The sequence below is a fragment of the Calliphora vicina genome, chromosome 1 (assembly GCF_958450345.1).
Source record: "Calliphora vicina chromosome 1, idCalVici1.1, whole genome shotgun sequence".
Classification (NCBI taxonomy): Eukaryota; Metazoa; Arthropoda; class Insecta; order Diptera; family Calliphoridae; genus Calliphora; species Calliphora vicina.
This window is the reverse complement of record NC_088780.1, coordinates 140,036,076-140,052,964: the sequence shown is the minus strand read 5'-3', so window position 1 is coordinate 140,052,964 and position 16,889 is coordinate 140,036,076. Positions and strand designations below refer to the sequence as shown.

General features: G+C 28.2%; 1 protein-coding gene across 5 annotated transcripts in view; it reads right to left on the bottom strand.

Annotated features, from left to right (window-relative positions):
- The window catches only part of mesh (sushi domain containing 2 mesh), a 97,446-nt gene that overhangs the window by 59,242 nt on the left and 21,315 nt on the right, over positions 1 to 16,889 (bottom strand). The window lies entirely within an intron of this gene.

The window sequence follows — 16,889 nt, the reverse complement described above, 5'->3', positions numbered from 1 at the left end:
TTTTGTTGGGTTTCAAACAAAAAAGTTATAAACTAAAAAGACTTTTAGAACTATGTTTATTGGTTTGTTATAAAATAACACTTTTTTGTTTGCAGCACAACAAGAATTTGTTTAAACTAAAAAAATATTTTATGACATTATGACAATACGACCTAATAGCAGACCGTTTGAATCCCCCAAATATTTTTAATCCTGATCAAATATATAAACAAATTTCATATTGAAATTAAATATATTATTTTTCTCGTTTTATACTAGTGTTGTACGTTTTTTTAAGCACCAATTATTTTAGAACCCATTTACTTGATTGTTTGTAGAAGATTTCAACCCAATTATTATAAAAATACCAAAAACCAATTTGTCAAAAAATGCGAAAGAGTACCTTTTGTTCTGCAGTTCCTCATATATAGGGCTTTCATACATTATGAATTCCATAAAAAAAAGCTCAGAAAAAACACATATTTTTTTACCAGGGGTCTTCCGATTTTGACCATATTCTGTAAACTTATACATTTTGTAGTGCTCTTGATATTTCCATTTTTATTATTTAAAATTTCAAAAAACTCGAAATTTTATTCACAAAAGTTGGTAGACAGATTTAGGTTCATATGAAACTTGTTTATATCCAATTTCATTACGATATTAATTACACGGTGTTACGATGGAAAAAAACTTGGAAAACGACCTAGTGTAGGTTATAGGGCTTGCTGAGTACATTAGAAATTGTGTCAACAAATTTCCAAAACACCCTCAAATTCAGAAGTTATTCTCCGTTTTCAGTTATGTCCGTGAACTTATCGATCTGTAACTCAGTCAGTCTCTGGCCGACTTTTAAGTTTTAAACGGTGTTAAAAAGAAAACTGACTACGCTTTAAAATGACGTGCATTTTTATACATTTGTTAGTTATAAGTATTGTTTTTGTTAAGAATATCTAAAAGAAAAACAAAATGTATCAACTTTTTTGATTTTAATCGCTTTTCATTGCTTATTTTGATATGGAAGCTTATACAAATTTATACCAATGAATTAAGGAAATTTAGTTCTTAACAAACCAACGTTTTAATAATTCAAATCGGATGAAAATTGTAAAAGTTATTAAACTTTACATTAACACATTTTTTTAGTATTTTCGCAATTTTTTCTACAATTTTTAATTTACAAGGTAAATTGTGTGGAACTTTTTTCGAAAAAGTTTAATAACTTTTGCAAGTATAAACCGATTTTAACAACTAATATCTCGTTTTTGTCTACATAAAATTGTCTATAAAATACTGTGCAAAAAAAATAGGGTTTCATAGAAAAAAATTAAAATAACTATTGTTGAATTTGAAAAATTAGGAAAAAAAAAATATAAAAAAATGCCAAACTATTTATAAAAACTTAAACAATTTCTAGGAATATAGATCTTAAACATACATTTTATGAAAGCTTAATTCTTTACTTAACTATAATTGTTTAAAATTTTGAAAACGGTCTAAAAATGTGTGAGTTAGAGGTACTAAAGTACTACGACCTACCCTTTTTTCAAAATAACTTAAAATTTTGAGGGTGTTTCAAAATCTTTGAAAACGGTTTTAGTATGTCCTCACCTAGGCCTACAACCTCCACTAGGTTGCTTTTTAAGTTCTGACAAAAAGTGTCATTTTGTAGCAGAGTGTTATTATTAGACAATTATGAATGTTAAAGTCATTTTCTGGAGGGGAACTTGTATTGGGTAGAATATTATGAGGACCCAAAATATATGAGTATACTTATGTGACAAATATTTTGATGTTGGGTAAAAAATTATGTAATTTGCATTTTTCAAATGCATTTTTTTTTAATTTCTACCTGTCGTATTTTGAAAAATCTACAATGTTATATTGAATTAGAATATGTAATATTCCTTACTTAATTCAATATAATATTTTTCGTGTCACAAATTTGTTTGTAAATATTTAAAAAATGACTCTAAATCAGGAACCGTAAATAACGGTTATCCACAAAATTGAAACTCAAAAAATCTCCATGTTAGAGTCAACGGAGACCTATACTGATATATTCCAATAGATTCGTATTGACGTGCTCTTTCAGAATATATAGTGATATTAAAAAAATGATCTTGAGATCAGTTAACACTTATTTTTCAACATAAAAATAAAAGTTCGCATAAAACTCTTAAAAAAAGAGTTTTTAATAGCCGTCTTAAAAATAACTCATTTGAGGAGTTTTATTTTTACCGTCAGAAAAAACACTCATTTGAGGAGTTTTATTTTCCCGTCTGAAAAAACACTCATTTGAGGAGTTTTATTTTTCCCGTCAGAAAATAAAACTCTTTTGGTTTATTTTCTACTTTTTTCAGTATCTTTCTTTATTGAGACTATCTGATATAATGTTTGTAGCAATATATTTGTTTAAGAAAAAAAAACAACAACAATTTAATAATAGGAATGCAACAATAACAAATTAATATCCCACTTAATTTTATTTTAATTACGATTTATTCAATTGCAATGCAAGGTGCTTTACAAATTGTAATGAGTAGACCAGCGGCAAGCTTTAGGTGTCAATTTACATAAAATGAGTTTTATTTTCTGACGGGAAAAATAAAACTCCTCAAATGACTTTTATTTTATGACGGAAAAAATAAAACTCCTCAAATGAGTTTTTCTGACGGTAACAATAAAACTCCTCAAATGTGTTATTTTTATGACGGCTATTTAACTCTTTTTTTAAGAGTTTCAATCGAACTTTTATTTTTACGTTGAATAATAACTGTTTTAGATGGATTTTTATTTTTAAAATCAAAAAATAACTGTTATAAGATAACTTTTTTGATATCACTTATAAACGTTACGGTCCTGCTCTAAATAGTATGTGTTTACCGAATATGATCAAAATCGGAAGACCCATGGTCAGTTTGTTTATGATGTCTTATGGAAATATAATATACATTTTTGTTGCGTTGCCTAATGGAATTTTAGTTTACTTTTAGATACTATTTATAACAGTGATTACTTTGATGTTATCTGTAATAAATAATGCTATTGAAGGAATTTAAAAGAAAGATCAAATAATATTTCCGAATAACTTCAACAATTCCTGAATTTTTAAAATTTTTCAAAATAGTGTTAGCTGTCATTTTTGGCTCCAAACAAACGGAGTCATCCTATGTTACACATACTTATGTATGGATACATACATGCAAACACGCTCTTATGCAAACAAACACATATAAAACAACACAGAAACATGAATAAATTATTAAGGAACGCTCTACTCCGACTCTAGTACATGTATATTCGTGCTTTTATGCAAATCAATTCAAAATGCTGACAAACATACACAAACACCAAAACACATACTACATACACAAATATACTCGTAAACTCTAATATTAGTTGATTTTACTACAGTAAAGGCTTGAGCTATTGTTACATTATAAGAGACAAATGAAAATGGAAAAACTATATTTAGTATTTCACTTTTGTTGTTATTTCCATGAAATATATTTTTATATAATAATTTAAAAAAAGTTCTGAGAATTCTCACTGTGCTATTGTTTTGATTTATTTTATTATTAAAGGACCGCAACGAAAAATTTGAATTGTTAGACTTTTACTCTTCTGAATTCCATAATATTTGGTATACATGTTTTGCAAGGACATACAAAATGTATGTAGAATAGAATTTCAATTCTCGCTTTAGTTTGATTTTAATACTTACAGGTTTAAAGTACAAATTTGTTAAAGGATGCGATTAAAATATCTAAAGTAAAACAGCTAGTAACATTAGTAAAATTATACAGATTTTTAAAGAATCGTAGAATTTTTTTCTAGAAATCCATTTCTCATAGAAATCCAAAGGATGTAGCATCCTTATTGGAAAGAGAATAATTAGTATGATTATGATCCTTTGAAAAAGGTTAACACTTATTTTTCAACGTAAAAATAAAAGTTCGCATGAAACTCTTTAAAAAAGAGTTTTTAATAGCCGTCATAAAAATAACTCATTTGAGGAGTTTTATTTTTCCCGTCAGAAAGAAACACTCATTTGAGGAGTTTTATTTTTTCTGTCATAAAATAAAAGTTTTGTGTGTATACCAACATTTTTAAGCGATTTATGCACGTTAAAGTGATTTTCGGAAGCGGGTCTATATGGGAGCTATGACTTATTTGGAGCGCAATTTGTGGAGATACATTTATAAATTAAACATAAAGACCGATAAAGCCCAATTTCGGAAGGACATTTGAATGGGGGCTAGGTGAAATAATGGCCAGTTTCAATAGGCTTAGTCCTTGGGCCGAAAAAATAATATGTAACAAATTTTATTGAAATATCTTCAAAATTGTGACCTGTACTCTGCGCACAAGGTTTACATGGACAGCCAGCCATCCAGCCAAATCAGCCAAAGACTATTTGTTACACAACAGAGTGTTATTTTTGGGCATTGAGCGATCCATTATTTTATTATTCATTATTTTATATTTCTTCACAAAAATATAAATGCATATTTTTGAGATTTTGAGGTCATATTTTGATTTTTTTTAAACATATTTTACAAGAATAACTAATATTCTTGTCAAATCCAACAGACAGATTGTTGTATTAGAATTTCATAAGAATGACAAATATAACATTTTTCGAATACATCTTTTTAATCCTTTAATTTTCCTATTTACTTCTAGCTGACATCGATACTGTATTTTAAATTATTGACATTTCTAAATTGAGTGTTTAAGTACATGTGTTTGAGTGTGCATATGACAGCCAGCCAGTGAGTGTGGATATGTGTCCATATGTTTAGAGCGAGAGATAATCGTAATTCAATATTATTATTGCATTTTATTTTCATTTGTTGTATCGTTGTATTTCATATTGAGTTTTTTTTTTCTATTTTATTTATGGCATTGTACAAGTGTCGCTCTTCGCTATACTGCACATACTTAAAACCGGATATACATACAATTGCGAATGCAAACATGCACATGCATGTTTTAGCATGTTTGTGTGCACAATAACACTGTAAATATTCTATAAATTGTACATTTTGTATGCAAATGTTGATTATCACTTCAATACATATTTAGTCTATATAAATAAACTCAATTCAAATTACAGTATACGGGTATATCAATTTGTATTTTATATTTAATTTCCTTTTTTTTTGTTTTTTTTGTATTTCGCAAAATTGTCAATATATTTTACTAATGAATTGTTTAGATTAAAACAAAATACATGCATACATATTTACTTAAATGTATCTAATGTTTTTGTGTTTATAGCTATGCGTGTATTTAGCATAGGAATGCACAAATGTTTATTATAATTTGTACTATTTTATTAGAAATATTGTACTTGTTTTAGTCGTAGATGTACTAAGGACTAAAATCGAAAAAAAATGTAATTCATTCATAACAATTAAACTTTTTGTATATAGGAATTATACTGAACCTCTCAAGAATAGAACATTTTTATATTTTTAGTCTATACTAATGGACTTAGGGGCATTTATCGGAATGCCCATAGTTACAACTTTTCTTCAGCATTTTCTTAAGCAGCAGCAACACAAAAACTTTGGTCAGGAAGCTCCAAAAAATCTGCCCAACATATTCGACATTCCGTGACTTATTTGTAGCGAATTTTTTGTAGATACTAGGGTATTCAAATTAGTCGATTTTTTTCTTGTTCGAATAAAACGAATAATTCTAATAAGAGATTTCAACTTGTTCGAATAATTCGATCACACCTTTAACCCTCCGTGATACACATTTGTCACATTAGTAACACATGAATCTGGCCATACCTATGAGTATGTCTAAGGGTTAAAATTAATCAAATTATTCGAATAATTTTAATTTTTTTTTTTAAAGTAAAGAATGAAGTTTTGATGTAGGTTTTTTAATATTTTACTGATAAAGAAAAACAAAAAGTAACATTAAAGTTAACAATTCAAGTATTGATAATGTTAAAAATCATTCGAAACAAAAGTCCATCATTAAATTTTCATCAGAAATATTCTGATAGATTCCCTCCCAAACAATCTACAGACATGATCCTGAATTCAAGTACAATATAAACGTATTCAGAACTTTTTTATGTCGTTCATTTAAAATGTAGTTAAAATGTATTAAATTCTTTAGTAATTTAATTATTCACTATTTCTAAATTATTTATAACAAATTGTATTATACATCAAGTTCTATCAACGTTGCCGAATCTTTGCTTAATCAAGTGGTCTTAGGGAATTACACAAATCTGTCCAATGTTTGATATCATTGTCAGTGAACGTGGCTAATTTGAAGTCAGTCATGATTGAAGCCCTTATAAATAAAATCATTCAGCCTTTTTTTTACTAAAAAACAAATATTTTATTCCGTACCTTTTATTTTCATTGGTTCAAGTTCTAAATTAAACATTTTTAAAAACTTGTTTTTAGAATTGTAACTTCTTGCAGTAATATTTATATATTTTCGAAGAAGCAATCGGAACACTCATCTACAGTGATCGAAAGACTCCCTTTATCTTTAGTTATTTGTCGAATTTCAGAAACAATACAATTTATGTAGTCAGTAATACGTATTTAAATTTGAAATTATGAAAAATTTTATGCAATTTAAAAATTTAAATACATATGTACATTTATTAGTTTTATTCGATTATTTTACATAAAATTTTTCGAATTATTCGTTATTCAAAAATGGTAATATTTAAATTGTTCGAATAATTATTCGTAAGAAATTATTCGATTAATCGAACGATCATTACTCGAATGAATACACTACTAGATACCCATATAAATGTAAATTAAACATTTATAACCATTAAAGCCAATTAATTTCAATAGGCTTCGTCCTTGGACCAAACGAACTATATCAAAATATCTTCAAAATTGCGACCTGTACTTTGCGCACAAGTTTTAAATGGAGCCAGTGATTTTTGAGCTTTACAAACATCCACAAATACCCATAATACTATGGTAATGTAGGGTATAAATATCATGTGAAGAATGAAAAGCTTCACGAACCACGTTTTCAATCAATGATCCAGTTCTGTTGACGAGCACGACTCGGGTCATTTCTGAGATCTGGTTGGTATTGGATGGATTTTATTTAAGTACTTATTGCTGGTTCGATTTGTACCAACGAAAAAAGTTCTATTGTACCAACATTTTCATTTGAGGTGGCATTTTATATTGTTACTTATGTAGGTATTATTAAATCTGTATGAATATTTATATAAAATATTGATCCCTTATGATTTCATTGTTTCATATAAGTATTAATTTTATTTGTATCATTTATTTTATTTTCAATGTTTTGTTATTATTTCGTATATATTTTAATGTTCATTTAATTGAATATTTATAGCAAATTGTGTATTTATTGATTTTCATTATTAAACATTTGTTTGTACACAATAAGTATTTAAACAAACAACTTATAATTCATATAAATTATATATATTTTCACTCTTGCGAAAACTATTTTTATTTAATCTATTAAAATTAATATCAAACGAAATATTTATAATTAAACCTAAATATTAAAAACAAATGAATGCATAAAATTTGTATGATTTAAACAAATTTTTGTTTAATATTTGTAAAATCTACAGATAAAGGATGTCCCAAAATGCATACATATATTTTGATTTGTTTATATTGACATGTTTCCTACCAAAAAAAGCAGTTTGACAGCTGACACTATTTAAAAAATAACCAAAACTTGGCACCACAGTTTTGAACAAAATCATTCTATGCGATGGATCACATTTAACCTTTATGGCTTTGTTAATCGTAAAAATGGTCGCATTAAATTATCGAAAAGGGTGCATGGTAAGGATTTTGGCTGGAGTAACTGCTAATAACTTAGTAGTCGATATCATTACATTATAGCAAAGTAATCTGGGTTATTTCTGTTTTACATTCATCAAATTCAAATAAATTATAAAAGAAATTACTACAATTTTGTGCATTATGCTTGGAAATCTAATGAAATATGTATATCGTTAGCTTAGTGTGTAAATGTGCTAAGTCCACTTTTAATGAAAATTGAGATTTTAATACAGAACATTAGAGTAGAAGTAAAAATATACTATGAAGGCGTAAAAAAAGTTTATAATTATTTCGTTTTTTCGGTGATATGCATTTTATTTTGTCAAAATTGTTTACTCCATTGTCTTTAAAAAGCAACTTTATTGACAATAGAGACTTTAAATTAACAATAACAGATTTAAAACAATAAAAACGAAGAAAAAAAATTCCAATTTTCGTTATACTTTACAATATAGACAAGACTCCCCAATAGACTATCCGTAGTGTGCTGGACTATCAATCCAAGGGTTGAGGGTTCGATTCCTGTCAGAGACTCTGGGTATTTTTGCAGACAAGCAAAACGCTTCGCAGTTTGTATTTGATTTTTAAAAATAATAAAATAAAAATACCTTTTAGATAACTATTAAAACCTTTTCCCATCTTTCTGGATTCCGAGTCTCATCTTTTGAGGCCAAAATCGAATACTCTGTTCCAATGTGAAGAAAAAGGGATCTGCATCAATCGAAGCAAATATTATTCGGACGGGGCAAGGTCTGTAATATAAAGCGGGTGAGGCAAAACTTCCCAACTACTTCATTCTAAACATGTGACCGAGCGTTGTCATGATGTTAAAGATTCGGTAAAGGTTCCCTGTGATGGTCTGGCTAGATTTCAGCAGCTCATAATATATAGCACCCTTTAGCTCCCACCAAATACTGAGAATAACTTTAGCGCCATGGATATTTGGTTTTAGTGTAGATTCGGCTGGTTGGCCGGGCTTCATTTACGATCTCTTACGCTTCGGGTTATCGTAATGCATACATTTTTCATCGCAAGTAATGATTCGGAGTAAAAATTATTTTCTTTTCATTTCGAACATGCAAAATGATCTTTCAAGGTATCTTGGCTTCAATTCGTATAGTAACCAATTTCCCTGCTTTTGGATGAATCCTGCTGCTCGCAAACATTTTGAAATTGCAGCTTAAGTAGCTTCCAATGATTTTACAAGCTCCTGTTGAGTTTTACAACAATCTTCATGGAGTAATGCCTCCAATTCTTGGTCTTCAAACTTTTTTGGCTGGCCCTTGCGATTTTTGTCTTCCGTAAATCTTTCGAACCGCACAAACCATCTCTCGCAAATTGAAACCCATTGAACACATTCACCATAAGCTTTGGTGAGCAATTGATGTGCTTCAGCGGCACGTTTTTCAAATTAGAGAAGGATAGTAAAACTTCACTTTTGTTGGTACAAAATTCAACATTTTCGAAATTACACTATGTTCAATAACTAAGTGAGAATAAATGAAGATACCCTTCAAAATGAGTTATTAAAAACAAAAGCTAGGCCTATCTATTGTAAATCCTGCATTTTTAAGTCATACACCCAATAATTTGTGCAAAATTTTATCAGGATTGCCGCATAATCAAGATATTTATGATTGCTGAAATCATGGACCGAAATTTTCAATACTAAACAAACCTCATCAACAGGGAGTATTTGTGGAAAATTTCAGCCAAAGAGCTCCTTTTTTTGGAAGAAGAGTTCGTCATTAAATAGAAGTTATTTATATCTTATTCTCCCTAATTTTAAACCTTAATAAAACACTACTTTTAAGCCAACCTGCAGGCAAATATTTACCTAAACTTTAATGAATATTAAATTTAATTTCAATATCGTAATAAAAGAAAAACTTTTAACATTTTTAAAAAAAATAGTTTTTCTTGGAAACATATTAATATTCACTATGTATCATACGTATTTATCTCTTAATAGGATTTCTACTTTCATTTGTTTGTTTTTAATTTTAACCCATATTAAAATACAATTTATTATAAATATTTTAAGCTCTTTTGTTTGAGGTCTTAATTAAAATATTCTTTTGTTTATATATTTTTTATTAATTAACGATATAAAAAAACAAGGATTGTCACAAAAGGGTGTCATTATTTTTTAATGCAACGCTAAGTAAAAACATTGACAAAATAAAAACAAAATTTTTAGTCCTTTCAAAACTACGAGTAAATATGTGATTGAATGGGTGTGTATTAAGTGGATGTTGAGTGCACAGATATATTAAAAATACAATATTTATTGACTAATTGAATGCCCTACTTTTGGGTTTAAAGCTTTAACACAACAGCGTACAAAATAGTTTTCAATTGTTCAAATATTTGAGTCATTTTTGTAATTTTTAAATAGAGGTCTGCCATTGAAAAATTTTCCATTTTGAATACCAAACATTTCTGATCCAAAGAACGATAGGGGCCTTTTCTCAGGGCCCTATCGTGAATACAATGAACAGACGGACGTACACAGCTAGATTGACTTAGAATGTTATATGGCAAATATGTACTTTTTGGTTCTTCGACCAATATTTCAGTTTGTAATACTGAATGACAAACTCTATATAAACCCCTATTTTTGGTGGTGGGTATAAAAATACAAATTTTTATTTTAATTCAGGATGAAATTACTGTTATCATTAAAATACCATTATCGCTAAGTCACCATTATCGAAATAATCCAAATTAGTGTTACCGTTAACTTTTTACAGCCTTGAATCGGTGGCCGACCTTGAAATAAAATATTATTTTTTACAACTGAAATTAGCTTGATACATTTCTGTGCAATTTTTTCTCACACAAAATTTTTCACATTAAAAAAAACTTCATTAGTATTGACTAGGGTATTCGAATTATTCGATTTTTCTCTTATTCGAATAAAACGAATAATTCGAATAAGAGATTTTAACTTGTTCGAATAATTCGATCACACGTTTAAAATTAATCAAATTATTCGAATAATTTAATTTTTTTTTTAAAAGTAAAGAATGATGTTTTGATGTTGGTTTTTTAATATTTTATTGTTAAAGAAAAACAAAAAGTAACATTAAAGTTAACAATTCAAGTATTGATAATGTTAAAAAACATTCGAAAACAAAGTCCATACTTAAATTTTCAACAGAAATATTCTGATCAGATTAACTCCCGAAAAATCGACAAAACAAACGGTTTTTATGCTTTAAAAAATTTGAGCTAGTTGGACATGATCCTGAATTCAAATACAATATAAACGTATTAAAAACTTTTTTATGTCGTTCATTAATTCGGGTTTTAAAATGAGTAACAAATTCTTTAGTAATTTAATTATTCACTATTTCTAAATTATTTATAACAAATTGTATTATACATCAAGTTCTATTATCGTTGCCTAATCTTTGCTTAATAAAGTGGTCTTGGGGAATTACACAATAAAGGGAATCTGTCCAAAGTTTGATATCATTGTCAGTGAACGTGGCTAATTTGAAGTCAGGCAGTGCATGATTGACGCATTTACAAATACGCAAAAAGTTTATTACCATGTTAGACAAAGATGTTCAACGATGTTCAAAATCATGTACAAGACGAACTCCATGCTTTTCTTGCAACAAAACATTAGTTTGCAATATTTGTGTTTATCATTCGATTTATTAAATATTTTTAAACACTTACGTACGCGGTTAATAACATCAATTATATATATATTAAGATCATGGCCTTCGTCTATTTCAACGTAATCATTATAAATGTCATCCTCAATATCATTTTCGACGACCGTTTCAAAATCACATTCTCGATCACATTCAACTCCACTTTAATCTAAGTTAAAATTATGATTATTAATTGCGAATCTTCTAATATTTCACCTGCTAAATAACAAATATTTTATTTCGTACCTTTTATTTTCATTGGTTCAAGTCCTAAGTTAAAAATTTTGAAAGATTTGTTTTTAGAATTGTAACTTCTTGCAGTAATATTTATATATTTATAGAAGGAGCTATCGGAACACTCATCTACAGTGATCGAAAGTCCCTTTGTCTTTAGTTATTTGTCGAATTTCAGAAACAATACAATTTTTGTTAGTCATTATTACTTATTTAAATTTGGAATTATGAAACATTTTAATTATTCGTTATTTGAAAATGGCCATTTTTAAATTGTTCGAATAATTATTCGTAAGAAATTATTCGATTAATCGAACGATCATTAGTCGAATATATATAGTATTGACATTTCATTTGACTAATTATACTCATGGATTTCTGTGTAATTATTCAAAGCTGATATAATTTTAAATTTCTTGGAATAATTTTTGTAAAATTAAATGGTTTGTGTTATTTTTATACATGGTAAGGGTATATAAATACTACATATATTTTTGTAATTCCGTTGGTTATTTCTACAATATCCATACATTTTCCACAATTACCATAAATTATATTTATTCTGGATCATTATAGATGGTGAAGTCGATATAGCGACTCCAGTTTGTTTTTTAAAATCAAATTTTTGATACCCTTCAAATGTATGTTCAAATAACTTATGTGGAAATTCAAAATTTTTAGATTATTTGACTCAATTTCAAAAACAGATTCTTTTTATACTCAACACCTGAAGTAGATATTTCTAATTCATTCTTTTTTTGTATCACAGTATAATTATTTAGAATATCGATATTTGTCTCGTAATATTGATTGTAACAAATTATAACAAATCTATATATTAAATCCTTTATGAAATCATTTCAGTCATAACGAAAGCTTTATTGCCTATAAATTTAGAGCATTAGAGCTGAACAATATCGCAAGTTATATCATATGACTAAAACACCCACTAAAAAAGGACTTCCAGGATATAAATATGAAATTTAGCCTTTAGTAGATTATTTTTGTTTGTATTATTTATACACTTATACACAATCACACATGCCTACATTTGAATACTAGGGTGACGCTTGTTTAGCACTTTTTCGCTGTTCCGTATTTTTTAAAAATATTTTAAAGGGGTAAATTCAGAGAAAACAAGTGTAATCGACTGTGCGTAATAAGGTATAACTTTAATAAGTGACAATAAAATATTTTTCTGATATAGGGTTTATATGGGAGGTAGGGCTAATTACATGTTATCACAAAAGTTGGTAGTAAGAGTTAGGCTCATATAAAACCGGTTTATGTCCAATATCATCACAATGTTAATTACTATAAGAAAATTATGAATTAAGTATAATTTCAGAGTACTTAGAATTAATTTGTGCAAAAATCAATATATTTATAACTGCTCAAACAGTATTCCAGAAGGATATTTGTATTAGGGATAGTTGATATAATGGACCGATATTCACAATTATCAACAGATAGTATTTGTGTAAAATTTCAGCCAGCTAGCTCATTTTGTTTGTTCCCTATCGTGCTTTCAACATACAGACGGACGGACATAGCTAGATCTTCTGAGAACCTTATGAGGACTTGGACTATATATACTTTTTGGTTCTACGACCAATATTTCGATATGTTACAAACGGAATGGCAAACTCAATCAAATTTTTGAATTTGTTTTTATATGTGTAGCTTTGAATCTACCTTCATTTTTCAATATTGTCTGTCATAAGTAAATTCTTGTGCCTGTTTCTTAATCTTATATGAACGAAATGGGTTTTGTTACATTTGTGGTGAATACACAATCAAATAGTTTAGTGTATAAGTGCCTGAATAAGCCGTGGGTTCTAAAGATTTAGTCAATTCACAAGGCCTTCTATCATTTCATATTGTCATAATGTCCTAATATTTCGCAATGGTTTAAAAATGTTGTTATTAACTTTCAAGCAAAAAATGTTCTAAAATAATACTACTCTGTATGCTATGTTTATTGTGTTATCGTAACGCACCAGCAGAGACCTGCGCCGAACACCAACGAGTCGGTTAAGCCGAGCCGCCGAGTCGTGAAATTATAGGATGTTATGACAATATGACAAGATAGGAGACCTTGTGAATTAACCAATTGTGTGTAAAGTATGTAATGAATATTTAAGACAGTGAAAAAGTAATAAACATAACCAAAAAACACATTGATGGTATGAATAAATGCAAAATGACATATCCTGATTTAAAGTAAGGGGCAGAATCAAAAGTTTTTGGAAATAAATCTGGCATTTCAAAACTGCTGGTCCGATTTGACTTGGGCGTAGGAGTATTCGAGTTTATGTTATTAAAACGGACCCTATAAATGCTTCAGGGGCGGCGCTATGTGGGCTCAAAGTAGGGTACCTTCGACATGTAAAATATTTAAACACGTGCCATTTTTTTGTTTCCCATCCGATTTTGGAAAGCACTCGTCGCTAAGTCTTGAAAAAAATACATGCGTGTGCTATTTATCTCTTAAAATTTCCGAATTATAGGCATTTAAATATTGAAATTTTAAAATTTTTAAATTTTACTATACCATGGTCCGCTTTTTTAATAATATAGGGAGAACTTTTGAAAGACGATATTCAATATTTCATACATTCAATGTACTATTTAGAAATATTTTGTTGCCGTTGTGAAAAATTTCTTAGGAAATGAGGGCTAAAAATTATGAGAAATAAGTCATAGAAATTTAGTTAGCTTTAAGAAGCTTGAACAGTCATTTAGAAAATTTTCCTGAAAATCTTGGATCGTATAGCAAAGGACAAGAAGAACGTTTCCATCAAGATCTAAAAGTGATGAAATACACATACCAAAGTCACTTGGATTAACATATGAAGACAGATTACTACGACGATTTAACTATTTTTTTTTAATGTTCGCAATACATGGTTTTTACATAAATAAAAATTGTCCAAGTCCACTAATACGCCCACTTATTAAATACAACTGCAAAATACATCGATCTGTAATCAATCATATTTCAGACCAAAATTCGATTTATTATATAAAAACTCAAAATATCTAAATTCGCTAATAACTTGACCAATAAGCGTTTAATTAAGAAAAAGAGCTCGATCTGTGATCACTCATATTTCTGACCAAAAATCGATTTTTTATATAAAAACTCAAAATATCTAAATTCGCTAATAACTTGGCCAATAAGCGTTTAATTAAGAAAAAGAGCTCGATCTGTGATCACTCATATTTCCGACCAAAATTAGATTTTTTATATAAAAACTAAAAATATCTAAATTCGCTAATAACTTGGCCAATAAGCGTTTAATCAAGAAAAGGAGCTCGATCTGTTATAACTCATATTTCTGAACAAAAATGGATTTTTTATATAAAATCTCACTATATCTAAATTCGATAATAACTTGGCCAATAAGCGTTGAATCAAGAAAAAGATCTCGAACTGTGATCACACATATTTCTTAACAAAAATCAATATTTTATATAAAAACTCACAATATCTAAATTCGCTAATAACTTGGCCAATAAGCGATTAATCAAGAAAAGGAGCTCGATCTGTGATCACTAATTTTTCAGACCAAAATTCGATTACTTATATAAAAACTCAAAATATGTACATTGATTTATATGTATTCCGTTGTTGCAAGACTTTGGTTTTTGACAACAAACATGGGTTCTTTGTCTCTCAGTAGCGCTTCTATGTATGTATATTTTATTCTATGTCCTATATGAATAAAAATTATCATTCAATAATACATACGTTTTTTTTCTTTTTAACTATTTTTTATACTGCTTTTATACAACAAAAAGGTTGAAATAGAAATGCATCGTATATTTTCATAAAAAAGGTATTATTTTGAGTTGAGCGTTTATTCAAGTTAAAAATAATCAAATTTTTTTATTTATATTTGGTTGTATTTTGAGTTGATACTGTTTTGTTGATAAAATTGGTTTTATTTTATGATTTTAATTCAAAATGTGACTCTTTTTATAATAAAATTGTTTACATTTTGTCAGAAAAATGGTGTTAACTCAAAAAATAGATTTTTTTTGCAATAATTGGAAAACTTTAAAAGAAAAACAAAATACAGGCAAATCCCGGTATAACGAATCTCGCTTTAACGAAAATCCGATTTAACGCACGGTCAAATTAGTAACATTGTCTACCTTATATAACGAACGTTTCAAAAATTGTATGCTCGATATAACGAATGATGAGAAAAAACAAACAAACGACCACATTTTTAAAATTGTCAACCTTATATAGCGAATATTTCGAAAATTTTACGCTCAATATAACGAACAGAAAGTATAAATAACAAAAGTAGTAAAGAATGTGAAAATAAGAAAATAAGTCGTTACAGTACCGTTTTCAATGGTTACTCTCTTTATTAATAGGTGCTGCCATTTTTTCTATAGTGGTTTTAATTGCTTGTTTTCACAATATCGAATGAAAGATTTCGTTCGCATTCTAAGCGAAAGAAAACTGATTCACATAAACATGAAGTTAGGGAATCCAAAATCAGCTTTCTTTCGCTTAGAATGGGAACGAAATCTTTCATTCGATATTGCGAAACAGGCTATAATTCACGTGAATTAAGTATGGGAAACCGTAGAAGAATTTCATTGAAAGAAAAACTACAAATTTGGATGAATGAATGAAATATGGAATAACAAAATTATCAACATGTATTTTGAAGAAAATAAAAACAAACATTTTATCGTGACTAAGTGTTTTCTGTAAATTATCTTTACGTAAATTAAGTGGAATCTGGAATCTTCAAAATTTGTTATTTTAAATGTTTGTCCCTGAGTTTAATTTTCTTCTGAATCATTTTCAGAATCGAAATCCCTTACAATGAAGGCTTTATTAATCATGGATAATGCACCAAGCCATCCTCCAGAAGAACAATTAGTAAAAACTACTAAAAATATACAAATTTGGACGATATTCATGCCTCCTAATGTCACACCGCTCATCCAACCTAGGGATCAAAACGACATTCGTTTAGTTAAATTCCAATATAGAAAAAGTTGTTAAAAATTAATAAAAAAAACATCTCGATATAACGAATTTTTCAATTTAACGAATGGGCCTGACAACATATCGTTCGTTATACCGGGATTTGCCTGTAATTATTTTTTTAAATGGAATTTACATACAATGATGTATTCA